Source organism: Loxodonta africana, chromosome 19, assembly GCF_030014295.1.
Source record: "Loxodonta africana isolate mLoxAfr1 chromosome 19, mLoxAfr1.hap2, whole genome shotgun sequence".
Taxonomy (NCBI): domain Eukaryota; kingdom Metazoa; phylum Chordata; class Mammalia; order Proboscidea; family Elephantidae; genus Loxodonta; species Loxodonta africana.
The window spans coordinates 46763703-46779194 of record NC_087360.1 but is presented as its reverse complement, the minus strand read 5'-3'; the positions used below and the strand labels follow the sequence as shown (position 1 = coordinate 46779194).

General features: G+C 40.0%; 1 protein-coding gene and 1 non-coding gene across 2 annotated transcripts in view; both read right to left on the bottom strand.

Moving 5' to 3' along the window:
- Positions 1–15492, bottom strand: part of ADRA1A (adrenoceptor alpha 1A) — a 108649-nt gene that overhangs the window by 82753 nt on the left and 10404 nt on the right. The window lies entirely within an intron of this gene.
- On the bottom strand, positions 3162–3295 carry LOC111751320 (small nucleolar RNA SNORA13). The gene has a single exon (XR_002786398.1). It is a non-coding gene; the product is annotated as a small nucleolar RNA SNORA13 (small nucleolar RNA).

The following is a 15492-nucleotide window of genomic DNA, read 5'->3' as shown; positions in this document are numbered from 1 at the left end:
TGACACTTTACTTTTTTTATCTGAGCCTGCACTCTGGGTTCACCCAGCTCTGTGGGTGGACAGCCTAGGAAATGGGGGGAGCTGAGAGAAAGCTGATGGAAGGTCCTCTGAATTACTCACTCTAAACATGTCCTTAGTTCTGGGGCCTTCTTCCTGGGCTCAGACCAAGAGAGAGGACAGAGTATACAATTGAAAACTCAAGCGGCCCAGACTCCACCTGCTCCCTAGAGCTATAACACTAGATCTCCTATAAAAAATGCAAATATCCCTGAAGTCCAGAAAGGTAAATAAATGAATGAAGACAATAGGTAGAGAGGTGGGGCCTGTGGCAGAATATATATCACCATTTAAAAAATACTTAAATTTGACTCTTGAATTCATTTAAGAACAATGTATGCATTGAATAAATGTACACATTTATTGTGGTTCCAATTTGGCCCCAGTTTGTGACCTCTAACTCCTGGGTCTTTAAGCAACTCCCTGTGTTTCCTATGATTTATCTTTCTCAGTTTTCAAGGCTGACACAAGGCCACCACGGACCTCATTGCATTTTCAGCTCCACCTAGTAATTCAGATATTTAAACCAGGATAATAACTCTGTTGGAAACCCTGGTGATGTAGTGGTTAAGAGCTACGGCTGCTAACCAAAATGTTGGCAGCTCAAGTCCTCCAGGTGTTCCTTGGAAACCTTATGGGTCAGTTCTACTCTGTCCTCTGGGTCACTATGAGTCGGAAGAGATTTGATGGCAATGGGTTTGGTTTTTTTTTTTTTTTTTAGATGACTCTGTCTGCCTCAAAGTCAGAGTCTCTCTGTGTCTGGCACCCAGGGAGCTCTCAAATGTTTGTTGGATAGTGTAAATAAAGGATATTTTGGGATCCTAGTTTCCTAGAGAAAAGGATCCCTGATAGTACAGTTTTTAAAGTGCTCAGCTGCTAACCAAAAGGTTGGTGGTTTGAACCCACCAGCTGCTCCATGGGAGGAAGGTGTGGCAGTCTGCTTCTGTAAAGATAACAGCCTTGGAAACTCTATGAGGCAGCTTTATTCTGTTCTATAGGGTCGCTATGAGTCAGATGACTCGATGGCAATGGATTTGATTTTTTTTGTTTAGTTTTCCCAAAGAAGAAAGCTGGGGCTTATTTTAAGAAATGGAAATGATTTGATGGAAGGAGGCACACTTCTTCCTTGGTTCCTTCTATAAGCCTGGAAAATAGGAGCAGGGGTTGGGGTGAAGGTGGTGGAAAGGGCATGGAGGAGAAGAAAAGCACAAACTGTCCCTGTGATCCCCCCATAATTGAAGGGACACTCTCAGAGACAGGCTAATGTTGACAAGGTCAAGGGAGAGAATAGGGAAAGACACTCTGACCCTTGGTGAAACTCACTTGCCTGCCATCATGCCATATGTTCTCCATATGAGACACCTTTGTACAGTGCTTTGTAGTGACCTTGGAAAATCATTTCCATCTGGAGGCCTGGAATGAGTCACAGGAAGGCAATATGCAATTTCTCAAGTTTGCGTTTGGCTTGGACTGTCAAATCTACATTCTGACCCTTATAAAACACTATTACCCAATAGCACCCTGATGGATGCAATATTAGCAAATTAAAAGCACAAGAAAGAATTAAAAACTGTAATTCCCTTCAAATGCGTACAGTTGGACTTATAGAGAAATGACAGTTGGATGCAGCTACCGGTTTGAGAGGATGGCTGACTTTGGTAAGCTCAAGACCCTTGGTCAGCACAGGAAAGTGCTACGGTTTGGAAAGGTAGCAGCTGGGTGAGGGTGTTGCATGCACTATTTTTTCGCTGGTATCTGTCCCAAGGGATCCATTTGATATTGACACCTGAACTTTGTGACATATCTGAGTCCTGGCTTCTATATAAAAATCATAATGCAAACTAGGGGGGTAAAAAGACTTACTGTGGAAAGCCCAGCCTTTGGCTTGGAAAGTAAAAGTGGTATTTATGATGACCACAGCTATGGCTTGTACCAATGCATTTCCTGGGAAGTTTCTTTTTTATCCTGAACTTTAGCATTGTGCTTTTTTTTTCCCCTTGCCCTGTGGAATTTGGCAAAAGAAGAATTTAAAATCAGATTGAAAATATTTACCTTCTCAGTTAAACAGCTAAAACAGGAGGTCTTGATTTATTCAAACCATATTTTCTGAAGACAAATTTAACTCTAAACGGAGAAACTGCTTAAAGGTCAAATTTTGTCTTGGATACTTTGAAAGAGTTGCTAAGCATCTTGTCCCCCATGGGGGCTGGGTTGACACCGGGAGGTGTTATTTGTGTTATTTCTACATAACCATTTTTCCACAACTTACTAACAAGAAGCGAATTATGGCCACAGACAGCAAACACATCCTTATGTGGGCATAGTCATAGTTGTGGCCACATCAGTCACGACAGCAGGGACAGACTGGTGGTTTTAGCATGCTGGACTGAGAACAGGGAGGATGCCACTGGAGAGAACCAGGTGCCACTTCCTACCTGCCACTGGCTTATTGTGTGACCTCAGCCTGCCAAAACTTCCTCAGTTGTGAATGAGAATAAAAATACCAAGTGCTCCAAGTGTGTGCAAGGATTAAAAGAAATCATGCATATGAAGAGTTTATTATCAGCTCATTGTTTAAGCCACTAGGTGTTTGAAGCCACTAGTGCAGAAATCAATAACTGAAACACTGAGCAAGAAATAAACTTGCAGGTATTAACCTAAAAAAAATACAGCCCATAATACATAAAAATCTAAAGTAAAATAAATCAAAAGGAAGACTCCAGTGGAAGGGAAATGGGGAAGACAGGACAGTAAAAGCTAGCAGACCAAACTGATATATTCTCTGGCTTTAAGACTATTCCCATCTCAGAGGACAGCTACCCCAAGCCCCCTACAGCTCCCCACCCCCACCACAGCACCCCTGAAAGCTCAGCTCCTTACGTTGTGCCCTTTCTCATTCCATCCCAACTGTTATGGCAGCTGGTTTTCCAAGTTACTCTCTTCCTTCGAATCTTCTCAGCCAACCCCTGAGATTCTTCTTCTATTCCCCACCTTACTTTTCTTGAGGAAAAAAAAAAAATTTTTTAAACTACTTGAGAAAAACCATACATTTAATTTTTGCAGACTAAAAGTCAGCTGTGTAAACAAACTACCGTAAAGGTACAAGCTGTATCTGATGCAGCCCCAACACCAAAGACACCAAATTCAAGGGCAGAAAATGGCAGCAAAGAGTTTAATTTGCAGCTTTTTTGACACCACATCGGCAAGCTTCCAAAAGTGAATGGACAGCACAAAGGCTTGAAAAAATAATAATTTGACCATGAAGTCCTCAGTGGTTACAGTTCAATCTCCCTCATTCCTTTCCTTCCCAAACTTTTCCAAGCAGTTGGCTCTGCTTCTTTTCTTCACTTTCTTTCTCTACAAGTCCTTAATGAGTCTCTAGTCCCCACCATTCAATGGAATTGTTCCTCGACCTTGAACTCCTACACTGGCCTGACACAAAGCTAATGGCATTCATCTTTAACTACATCACCTCCAACACCCACTTCCTACATCAGGTTTGCTAGGTCACAAATAACCTCGGATTACGAAACACATTTTTTTTCCTTCCGATCCTCTTTCTTCTTGACTTCTCTACTGCATTTGACGTTGGCACCACCACCTCTTCATTGAAATTTTCTCCTACTTTTGTTGCCAGGACTTTACGTTTTGCTGAGTCTCACACTTTTCCAAAACCTGAGGCAAGTTTTTTTTTTTTGCTCTTCTTTTTCCTATTCCTCCTAACTTTGTACGTGTCCTAAAATTCAGCCGTAGGCCTTCTCCCTTAAGAGACAACCCATTGTCTGGCTTCACTATTTCCGCATCCCCATGACTCCCATCTCAAGAGCTCTCTCTTCATCAAAACACTGATATTTGCCACTTGTCTCCAGAGCAGACCTGTACAATGGAACTTCTGAGATGGTGAAAATGTTCTATATCTGTGCTGTCCAATATGGTGGCAACTAGACACATGTAGCTACTGAGCATTTGAAACATGGTTAGTGGGACTGAGGAACTGAATTTTTAATTTAATTTATTTTTTTTTTCCTGTTTCAGTCAATTCAATTTCTACTTATGGCCACCTCATGTGTGTCAGAGTAGAACTGTGCTCCACAGGGTTTTCAATGACTGATTTTACGGAAGTAGATTGCCAGGCCTTTCTTCAAAGGTACCTGTGGGTGGACGCAAACCACCAAGTTTTTGGTTAACAGTTGAGTATGTTAACCATTTGCATCACCCAAGGACTATTTTAGTTTATTTAAATTAAAATTTAATTCACTACACATGACTAGAAGTTACCATAATGGATAGCACAACTCTAGATAGTTTCACTTAAACACCATGATTTCAGGCTGAATATGGTCAACATGAAGTGCCTTCCTGAGCTTCTTCCACTTACCAACTTCTCTATCCACGTACCACCTGCCCACCTCATAGTCAAAACTTGAATCCTTTGTTCTTCCCTCTCTGATTCCTCATAAGCAGCCTCCGATTCCCACTGACTTTGCCTTGAAACGTCTCTGCTATCTGCCCCATCCTCTGCATCTCACTGCCACACCTGTTCAAGTCCTCATGTCAGCCTGACTCTCTCACTCTAACATACCTTGCCATCATTGCCCATCTAATCTTACTTTAAAACTGCTCCACCATGTCACTTACTTGTCCAAACGCCCAGTGGCTCCCTATTTCCTCTTATTCATGGTCAAAACTCTTATCTGTTTTCAAAAACACACCCAGGATAATGTTGCCCCGCAGGCCTGGTCAGTGTTGTCTTCCATGACTCACCCCTACCCCCACTCATACTCACACACACACGCACACACACACTCACACTCACACACACTCAACTACTCTCACAAGGGGGCTTAGCTCGCTTGTCCACGAACATGCCATGCTTACTCCTGCCTTGCGGCTTCTGTTGGCTTTTCAAATCCTGTCTTTCAGTTGAACACTCACTCCATCCACAAAGATTGCCAAGTACTTCCTGACATATCAGGCCTCTGCATTCCTAATTTATAACAAATTTATAAATTCATTTTTATAACAAATGTTATCTTGTCCTAATGACTGTTGTTGTCTCATCCTTTTCTCCCGGATTAGACTGGAAGGCAGTGGGGGACCACGTCTTCTCCCAAGTGTCCCGCATAGGACTTAGCTCACAACTTAGCGTGCAGCGGATGCTCAGTGCTTCACAAGCACATCTCGATTAATCAGCAAGCTCAGGATAAGAACTGGACGTGAAAACATTTGAGAACTCTGAGCATTATACTCACATCGTTAATAATTTACTCCCTGCTCCCCCTACTTCCCTGCTCCTCCCTCTATTTGCCCTGGCATTTTCCAGCTTCACATCCTCTCATTACTCTACTTCTTCCCTCTGTCCAGGAGTCCCCGTGGTTAAGCACTTGACTGCTAACAGAAAGTTAGTGGTTTGAACCCACCAGCTGCTCCTCAAGAGAAAGATGTGGCAGTCTGCTTCCGTAAAGATTACAGCCTTGGAAACCCTATGGGGCAGTATTACCCTGTCCTGTAGGGTTGCTGTGAGTTGGAATTGACTTGACGGGAGCTGGTTTGGTTTGGTTTTTTTCCTTTTGTCCAGGAGCACATCAGAGCTACTCATGGCAGGGTTGAGGTATAGAGTGTAGGATTGCCTGTTTTCTCCTGGTGACACTGGACACAGCAAATGCCTTGTTTGCCATGTAATCAACACAGTTCTATTGAGGAAGTTAACACTTCATGAACAGACCTGTCACTTAGTAACTTTGTGCCACTGGGTAAACTATTTAACCTCTGTGAGCCTCATTTATTAGACAGGTAGAATGGGGATAAGGTCTGTGGGTGGCATAAACACTTTGCTCTCAACTACTAACTTAAAGATTGACAGTTGGAACCCACCCAGAGGAGCGGCAGAAGAAAGATCTAGCGATCTGCTTCCATGAAAATTACAGCCAAGAAAACGCCATGGAGCTTGGTTCTGCTCTGTAACACATGGGATTGGGATTGCCATGAGTCTGAATCAACTCTGCAGCCCAGGGCTTGTTTTTTTTTTTTTTGGTTTTAAAAATTGGGATAAAAACATCTGTTCATAATCTTAAAGGGTAACTATGGGGTGAAATAAAATGACACCTGAAGAATGTTCAAGGATGGAGTAAGGATACAGGACTGGATGTATAAGAGGGAGAATACACACATCTTAGGATGCCACTGGGCATTTTCATTTTAAAGGAAGATCCAGAAGGGTGATATTTAAACCAAGAGAACTGATCCAAGTGCAAAATTCCAGACTGTATAAACTAATCTCAAGGAAGAGTATTGTCTGGAAATCTAAACAGCCCGTATGGCTGCAGAGGACAACCCAGAGGGGTAAAGGAGAGTTGGTTAAAGTTCATTTCCTCTCAAGAGTCGCACCAAGTAATAAGGCAGAACAGAGCAGTAAAGGGAAAGGAATGGTCCCCACACAGAGGCCAAGCTTGGCACCATCCACCACGTGGTAGGGGAGAATCTCCCTTTGGTTTCCCACCCACAGAAACCAATGAGGAGTTTGTAGTAGAGTTTTCCTTTTTTTTTTTTTTTTGTTTGTTTCTTCATATTTATAAAAACAGGCACAGAATAAGTGCTCCCAACTTCTCATTGTAAAGGGTCACTATTATTTTCTCCCCTTAAACCCTGCATTTTGAAAGGTCTAAAATGAGACACAGTAGGAAATACATTGCCTAACACAGATCAGTTATGACATAAATGTTAGTTGCCTTCTCAAATGTTAGTTGCACAGTTCTACTCTGACACACATGGGATCTCCATGAGTCAGTCTACTCACCTTCTTTCCCAAAAGCTGTGGGGCAAGATGTGCTTTGGAGTTTTCCAGATTTTAGAAAGGTAATATGGCTTATATACTGTACACCACCACTATTGGAGTTTACTGCAGCATCCCATAATCAAACACACAGATACTTCATGTAACTATAAAATCTATAAGTAGACTCACAACAGTTTAGGTGGGTTTGCTGCCAAATGAGTTCTGTTCAGGTCAGATTCTAGCCCCAAATTAGTAATGTAGAAACGTCAGTCTACTGAGCTTTCAAACTTAGCAATTTCGAAATGAATTGTGTGCCTGTACTATGTATTATTTTTGATACTTTTTTTTTAAACAGGTGATCTTTTTGAAAGTAAAACACAATTTTCATTAAGGTTTTTGTGAAATGTAAAAAGTAGCAGGTAGAAAACTGTTACCTCTTTAGAGACCTTGAGGCATTTGGTGACCTTAGATTTTTAGAATCACTATTAAAAAGCCCGAATAATAGTAAAAAAAAAATTAATGTTCTCCTTTAAACATGATGTTTCTAAAATATTTTGTAAGTTTTAGGAATTCCTATGGGTAAAGTGATCAACCGCTACTGAAAAGTTGGCTCCAAGGGAGAAAGATGTGGTCGTCTGCTTCTGTAAGGTTTTACACCCTTGGAAACCCTATGAGGTCACTATGAGTAGGAATCAACTCAATGGCAGCGTTTTTTTTTTTTTTTTTGGTGGGGGGAGTTAAACCAGGGTTTATAGTATAGGAATACATACAGTTTGCATAGTATAAACCAGAGTTTATACTACAAAAGGCATGATTGCTATTTTGAACCCGATAAATCTTTGTTGTGGGGGCTGTCCTATGCATTACAGGATGTATAGCAGAATCCCTGACCTCTACCCACTAGGTGCCAGTAGCAGTTCCCAGTACAACTGTGACAACCAAAAACATCTCTAGACATTGCCAAATTGCCCCTAGTTGAGAACCACTAGAAATTCTTTAGGAGTGGTTTCCTAGTCTGGGGTTTCGTCCCTCTCCTAGAGTTTCCTTTTACAAAATCCATTTCTGAGATTCTCCTTTAGTTATTTCCCACTGGTAGCAAAATCAAAAAAAAAAAATAAATAAAAAGCAATAGTGTTACAGATACGGGTAAACTGCAAGAACGTTTTCATTGTAAGAGGTCAAATTACATGGGCAACTTATAAACAGCGGGTTTTTAACTGGCAACTAGATGCCCTGGCAATAAGCTAAATGTGGATAGCACATTAAAAAAAAAAAGTGTGCAATGTTCCGTTTTCAAACCCTTTTTGGGCAAAGACTACTTCTCTGCCAGCATTCCAGAATAATGACAGCCAGTGTGCCATTTGTCAACTTCCCCTCCTTCTCTTTTGAAAATGCAAACCAAACTGCTTCCAGAATTTCTTCAGATACCACTTAATGAGTCTGGAATCAGATCCTGTTAGCGACCTGCTCTGGAGTGGCCACTGCCAGCAGTGGGGAGGACTGGGCATCCAGACTCAGAGTTCCAGCAGTCACAGGGCCACTTTTATTCGTCTTATACCATGGGCTTCTGAGGATGATTTTGTTTGAACGAAGAGCTCTGCAGCTAAGAAGTTTGAAAGCCACTGGCCCAATACGAGCCACTATTACTAGAGATAAGGAAATGGGAGTTCAGAGGAGGGGCAGAGCCAGGTTAGAGACCAGGGCTTTCAGGTGTGCAGCTGGATCCCTGTCTGCTATTCTAAGGAAGGCAGCTAAGGAGCTACATCAGGATGTCACTTAATCCCTGCTGGGCCTCAGTTCCCTCATCTCTAACATGAGCAAGCAGACTTGCTCTGGGGATGAATTTACATGCAGGAGGTGCCCGGTGTATATAAGCACTACATATCCCCAGATATGTATTGTGCTTCTTTTTCCTGGGAAGAGATTACTAACTCTTCATGTGATTTCACCTAATCTTCCTGTGATCAGTGCCACAAGAAAAAGCTCAGCTTACTGAACTATTCAGGGACTTGGGCACTATCACACCCTAAAGGTATCTTGTTCTAACTGTGTAGACAGGCAAAGGCTGTAGAATGAGGGGTATACTTTGTTTTGAACCACAAACTTCGAAAGTAGCAAAGGAAATGATCATACTTAAGGTTATTCTTATTTTTGCTTCACACTATGATATCATGGAGAAACTGAGGTTGAGCTGAGGCAATGACTTCTAGATCAAGCTGAACTTATTCTCTTTCTAAAAATTGTTAACAAATCTAAAAGAATATTCTTATAGGTGAAATTTTACATCACAATAGAAACACTGTTGTTAATTACCATTGAGTCGGCTCCGACTCATGGCAAACCCATGTACAACAGAATGAAACACTGCTGAGTCCTGCGCCATCTTCATGATCATTGGTATGTTCAAATCCCTTGTTGTTGCCACTGTGTATCTTGAGTACTACCACCTGTCTGTCAGCTTGTCATACTATGGTGGCTTGTGTGTTGCTATGAACCTGGAAATTTACAAAGTGTGAATCTGGGAAAATTAGAAATTGTCAAAAATGAAATGGAATGCATCAACATTGATATCCTAAGCATTTGAGCTGAAATGGACTAGTATTGGTCATTTTGAATCAGATAATCATATGGTCTACTATGCTGAGAATGACAACTTGAAGAGGAATGGCATTACATTCATCATCAAAAAGAACATTTCAACATCTATCCTTAAGTACAACGCTGTAAGTGATAGGATAATATCCATGTGTCTACAAGGAAGACCAGTTAATACGACTATTTATGCACCAGCCACTAAGCCCAAAGATGAAGAAACTAAAGATTTTTACCAACTTCTGCAGTCTGAAATTGATCGAGCATGCAATCAGGATGCACTGATAATTACTGGTGATTGGAAGGTGAAAGCTGGAAAATGTGGCCTTGGTGATAGAAACCAAGCCAGAGATCACATGATTGAATTTTGCAAGACCAACTACTTCTTCATTGCAAATACCTCTTTTCAACAACATAAATGGTGACTATACACGTGGACCTTGCCAGATGGAATACACAGGAATCAAATAGACTATATCTGTGGAAAAAGACAATGGAAAATCTCAATATCATCAGTGAGAACAAGCAGGGGCTGACCACAGATCAGACCATCAATTATTCATACACAAGTTCAAGCTGAAACCGAAGAGAATTAGAACAAGTCCGTGCTAGAGAGCCAAAGTATGACTTGAGTATATCCCACCTGAATTTAGAGGCCATCTCAAGAGTAGATTGGACACGTTGAACACTAGTGACCGAAGACCAGACATCAAGGACATCATAATTGGATGCAGCGCTGGAAGTGCTCACTCGTCCATACCAAGAAACTTGGAAGGCAGCTACATGGCCAACTGACTGGAAGAGATCCATACTTATGCTTATTCCCAAGAAATCAAACAATATCATTAATATCACATGCAGGCAAAGTTTTGCTGAAGATCGTTCAAAAGCAGATGCAGCAGTATATTGACAGAGAACTGCCAGAAATTCAAGCTGGATTTAGAAGAGGACGTGGAACCAGGGACATCATTGCTGAAGTCAGAGGGATCCCGGCTGAAAGCAGAGAACACCAGAAGGTGTTTACATGTGTTTTATTGACTATGCTAAGGCATTTGACTGTGTGGACCATAACAAATTATGGGTCAAATTGTGGAAAATGTGAATTCTGGAGCATTAATTGTGCTCGTGAGGAATCTGTACGTGGATCAAGAGGCAGTCATTTGAACAGAGCAAAGGGATACTGCATGGTTTAAAGTCAGGAAAGGTGTGTGCCAGGATTGTATCCTTTCACCATACCTTTTCAACATGTATGCTGAGCAAACAATCCAAGAAGCTGTACTATATGAAAAAGAATGGGGGATCAGATGAAAACTCATTCACAACCTGAGTTATGCAGAGGACACAAACCTTGCTTGCTGAGAGTGAAGGGGACTTGAAGCACTTACTGATGAAGATCAAAGACAACAGCCTTCAGAATAGATTACACTTCAACATAAAGAAAACAAAAATCCTCACAACTGGACCAATAAGCAACATAAGAATGAACAGAGGAAAGATTGAGGTTGTCAAGGATTTCATTTTACTTGGATCCACAATCAACACCCATGGAAGCAACAGTCAAGAGATCAAAAGATGCATTGCATTGGGCAAATCGGCCACAAAAGACCTCTTTAAATTGTTAAAAAGCAAAGATGTCAGCTTGAGGACTAAGATGTGCCTGATCCAAGCCACGGTGTTTTCAATCACCTCATATGCATGCAAAAGCTGGACAATGTATAAGGAAGATGGAAGAAAAATTGATGCCTTTGAAATGTGGTCTTGGTGAAGAATATTGAATATACCTTGGACTGCCAAAAGAACAAACAAATCTGAAGACGTACAACCAGAATGCTCCTTAGAAGCAAGGATGGTGAGACTATGTCTCATACACTTTGGACATGTTATCAGGAGGGATCAGTCACCAGAGAAGAACATCATGCTGGTAAAGCAGAGGGTCAGTGAAAAAGAGGAAGAGCCTCAATGAAATGAATTGACACAGTGGCTGCAACAATGGGCAGAAGCATAGCAAAAACTGTGAGGATGGTGCAGGACTGGGCAGTGTTTTGTTCCATTGTGCATAGGGGTCGCTATGAGTTGGAATCAACTCGATGGCACCTAACAACAACAACAATGACACTGGAAGCTATGCCATTGGTATTTCAAATATCAGCACAGTTACACGTGGTGAACAGGTTTTCAGTGGAGTTTCCAGACTAAGAGAGACTAAGAAGAAAGGCCTGGAAATCCACTTCCAAAAATTAGCCAGTGAAAACCCTATGGATCACAACAGAATATCCATAAGCCAGAATCTCTGAGAAATTTCTGGACGCTACAGTTTGGTAAGAACCAGCCTGAAAGAAGGACTGATGAGTCCTCAGTTCACCTCAAGAAAAAAGAGTAAAGGTAAATGCTCCCAGTTGCTTCTCAGAAGCATCCCCCAGGGCTTATAATAACAGGTGCTGGAGACACAATCAGGCTATGGGGTGGCATTTCAAAGACAAATTTCAATGGTACTGGAGTGTTTGAGGAGCGTACAGATGCTGGGGTCCACGCAGAATGGAAAGGTGACTTGGCTTTCCTAGGCAGAAGGTGAGTCAAGGGGGGCTATGCAGGCATGACTCCCAGAAGACCAGTCACACCAATTGGAGGAAAGGTCACTGCACTTGCCATTCCAAGCAAACAAGAAGAAATGCTGCTGTGCAGAAGTGAAACTCTGTGTTTCTGCTGTTTTCAGATCTATCTCCTCTGCTCCCCAGAGACAAATAGCTCTGTACTCTGGAAAACCTTAAACACAACAAATACAACCCTTCTCTTTCTGCCCTTGATCTGGGTCTGGCAGATTTGAACAGAGATCTACCCAGTTTCTAAGAGAATCCATTTTAAATTTTAATACGAGATCACCCTGTGTAAAGTCAAACAAAAATGAAGAGCAAAATGCTGTTCTCATGGGAAGGTTCAGCTATTCAGTAGGGAAGATCAACCTGCGGAATCAGGGCAAATGTCCACCTTTAAACCACGATACGGAAGAAAATCTCTAAATTGTACTGAAACGAAAATAAAGAAACTATTGGTTTACAACACAAGCGTAGGCAACAACGAAGATGGAACAATCAGCCAGTAAAAAGGAGTACGCTGGAGGCAATGTGGAGATAGGCAATAATGACTAAAACGAGTGAAAAAGAACATGAGCTTGAGGAATCTGAATGGAAGACAAAATAGCAAAAACATGACTAATGTGGGAGAAAAACAAAAGGACAAGGGGGTAGATATAGAAGATCCAAGTTATGGCTAATAATACTATTGGGAGAAATAAAAAAAAAAAAAAAGAGGAGGCGATCATCAAAGACTACTATCTTTGGCTTCAGAGCAAAAGGGTGCATTGGATCGCAGGCAGTATCAATGAAAAGACACCCCCAGCTAGAAATCCCCATGAGACATTTTGAATTTTGATAGCGTGGAAATTTTATAAGCATCTTGGCTTAAAAATAATTCCATAAATAAAGCAAATGCCTAAAAATAAAAAGTCAATAAGTTGTAAATGTGGTAAATACATACAAAGGAACACTGATCAGTCATAGGAAAGAACCAAGTTCTGGTATGCGCTATGACCTAGATGAACCTTGAAAATATCATGCTGAGTAAAATGAGCCAGACACAAAAGGACAAATATTGTATGATCCCACTTATATGAAATATCTAGAATAAGCGAAAGGTTACCAGGGACTAGGGATGGGGAGGAACAGAAAATGGGGAATTAATGGGTACACAACCCCCAAAATTCTGTTCGGGGTGATGAAAAAGTTTTAGAAACAAATAGTTGTGTTAGTTGCACATCATTGTGAATACAACTAACGTCACTGAATTTGTACACTTAAAATTGTTAAAGTGGCAAATTTTATGTTACGTATATTTTACCCTTCCCCCCCAAAAAAAAGACATACAAGCTGAGTTCAGACAAATTGTCTTTCATCTTTTTAGACTCAGGCATGTAAGGGCTTAGAAAATGTATTTTGCATATATCTTTATTCGTAAAATTTTATTTAGCTCTATACTCTTCTTTAATATAATAGTAAATATTTTAAGCTTTGTGGGTGATACAGTCTATTTAGCAACTACTCAACTCTGCCAGTGTAGTTTGGAAGCAGCCAGAGGCAATATATAAAGAAATGGGCATGGCTATGTTCTGGTAAGGAAGCACGGTTGCATAGTGGTTAAAGCCCTGGACAGTTAACCAGAAGGTCGGCAGTTCGAAACCACTAGTGTCTCCGGGGGTGAAAGATGTGGCAGTCTGCTTTTGTAAAGATTTACAGCTTTGAAAACCCTATGGGATCGCTGAGTTGAAATCAACTAGATGGCAGTGGGTTTGGTTTTTTGTTTTGGTGTTGCAGTAAAACTTTACAAAAACAGGGTGTGGGTTATAGTTTGCTGACCTCTGTTTTATAGGATAGATAAAGTAAAATCAAGTGCTAAAGAGTGAATAAAAGTATACAAGAGGGCAGTAGAATATTGGTAAATTAAATCATAGAAAGATACAAAAGACAGGACCGGTAATACAAAAAACTTAATAGAAATAGTTTATATTTAAAATGTAAGATTTTATTCACAAGACATAGATGTGGGTCTCAGAGAGAAGGGACAATAAAAATATGTTAAACTTATTTTACATGGGCAGAGGCAGGGTGGTGGAGTGGTGGTGAGAGGGAAAGAAAGGTTAAACCTGCTTTTAAAAAGCTCAACTTTGAAAAGTTTGAAGCTAATTCCAGTGGAATTAAAATAGGAGACAACTTTTCCAAGGCACTGCACAATTAAAAAGAGAAAAATAAATATATATGGACCATTTTGCAAGAGACAGAAAAAGAAGGAAAAGAAAGGAAACACAAATCCAGAAAGCATAAAACAAGAAGAAAAACAAACAAACCAAATATATCATTTACAGTAAATGGAAATTAGTTAAATCCTTATTAAAAGACAAATTATTATATTAGAAACATAGATCATTTATGAAAAATCCATTTGACGTGAGATACATAAAATAAAAACCAAACTTATTGCCATTGAGTTGATTTTGACTCATAGTGACCCTATAGGACAGAGTAGAACTTCCTGATGGGGTTTCCAAGGAGTGGCTGGTGGATTCAAACTGCTGACCTTTGGTTAGCAGCCGAGCTCTTAATCACTGCACCACCAGGGCTTTGTGAGACACATAAGCTGATATAAAATGTTATATATAAATAGATAGGCAAAGGTATATTAAAAAGTATAGACAAAAATATATTAGAGTTTATAACTAATTTTTTAAATGTATAAACCAAGAAAAATTAATTAAATAATTAATTTTAAGTACCAAACAACAGCATCAACATATATAAAGCAACTGGAATATTATTCAGTCATAAAGGACTTCCAATTTTGAGAAATAATTTGAAGAACATCAGTAGCAGTGAAAAAATTTATCATACCTCTCTCAATGTTTGATAAATATAATGTACATGAAAAACAGAATAACAGATAAAGAGGATCTGAAAAAATACCACTATTAAATTTTAATTAATATATATCCATTAAGTATGAATGCTATGAAATACGTTAATTGTTGATCAATATTAAGACATAAAAAAAAACTCAATAAATTCCATAAGCTTGAAGTTGTTTGGTTCATATTCCCTGACTATAGAAATTAATTTTTAAAAAGTGAGGGATAAAAATACCAATTATTTTCCAATTAACAAACAACAACAAAGCCAACCCTCTCCTGTCTGCATGGAACAAAGGAGACATTGAAAGTGGAAATACAGACTGACAGGATGAAAGCACTGCCTACTAATATATAAAGGAAAGAATTAAAAAGATTACTCAGGGGAAAATGTACGGCTTTGATTGTTTTTAATCTTAAATAAGGAAGAATTAAAAGACAGGAAATAAATCTTCTGCTCAAGCTAATTAAAACACACACACACACACACACACACACACACACATAAGGCCAGGAAAATAAAAGAAAGCAATTTCTAGAGATAAAACGAATGCACTGGGAAACAGATTTAAAAAAAAAAAAATGAATAAATCCAAGACCTGGGTCCTTTGGAAAA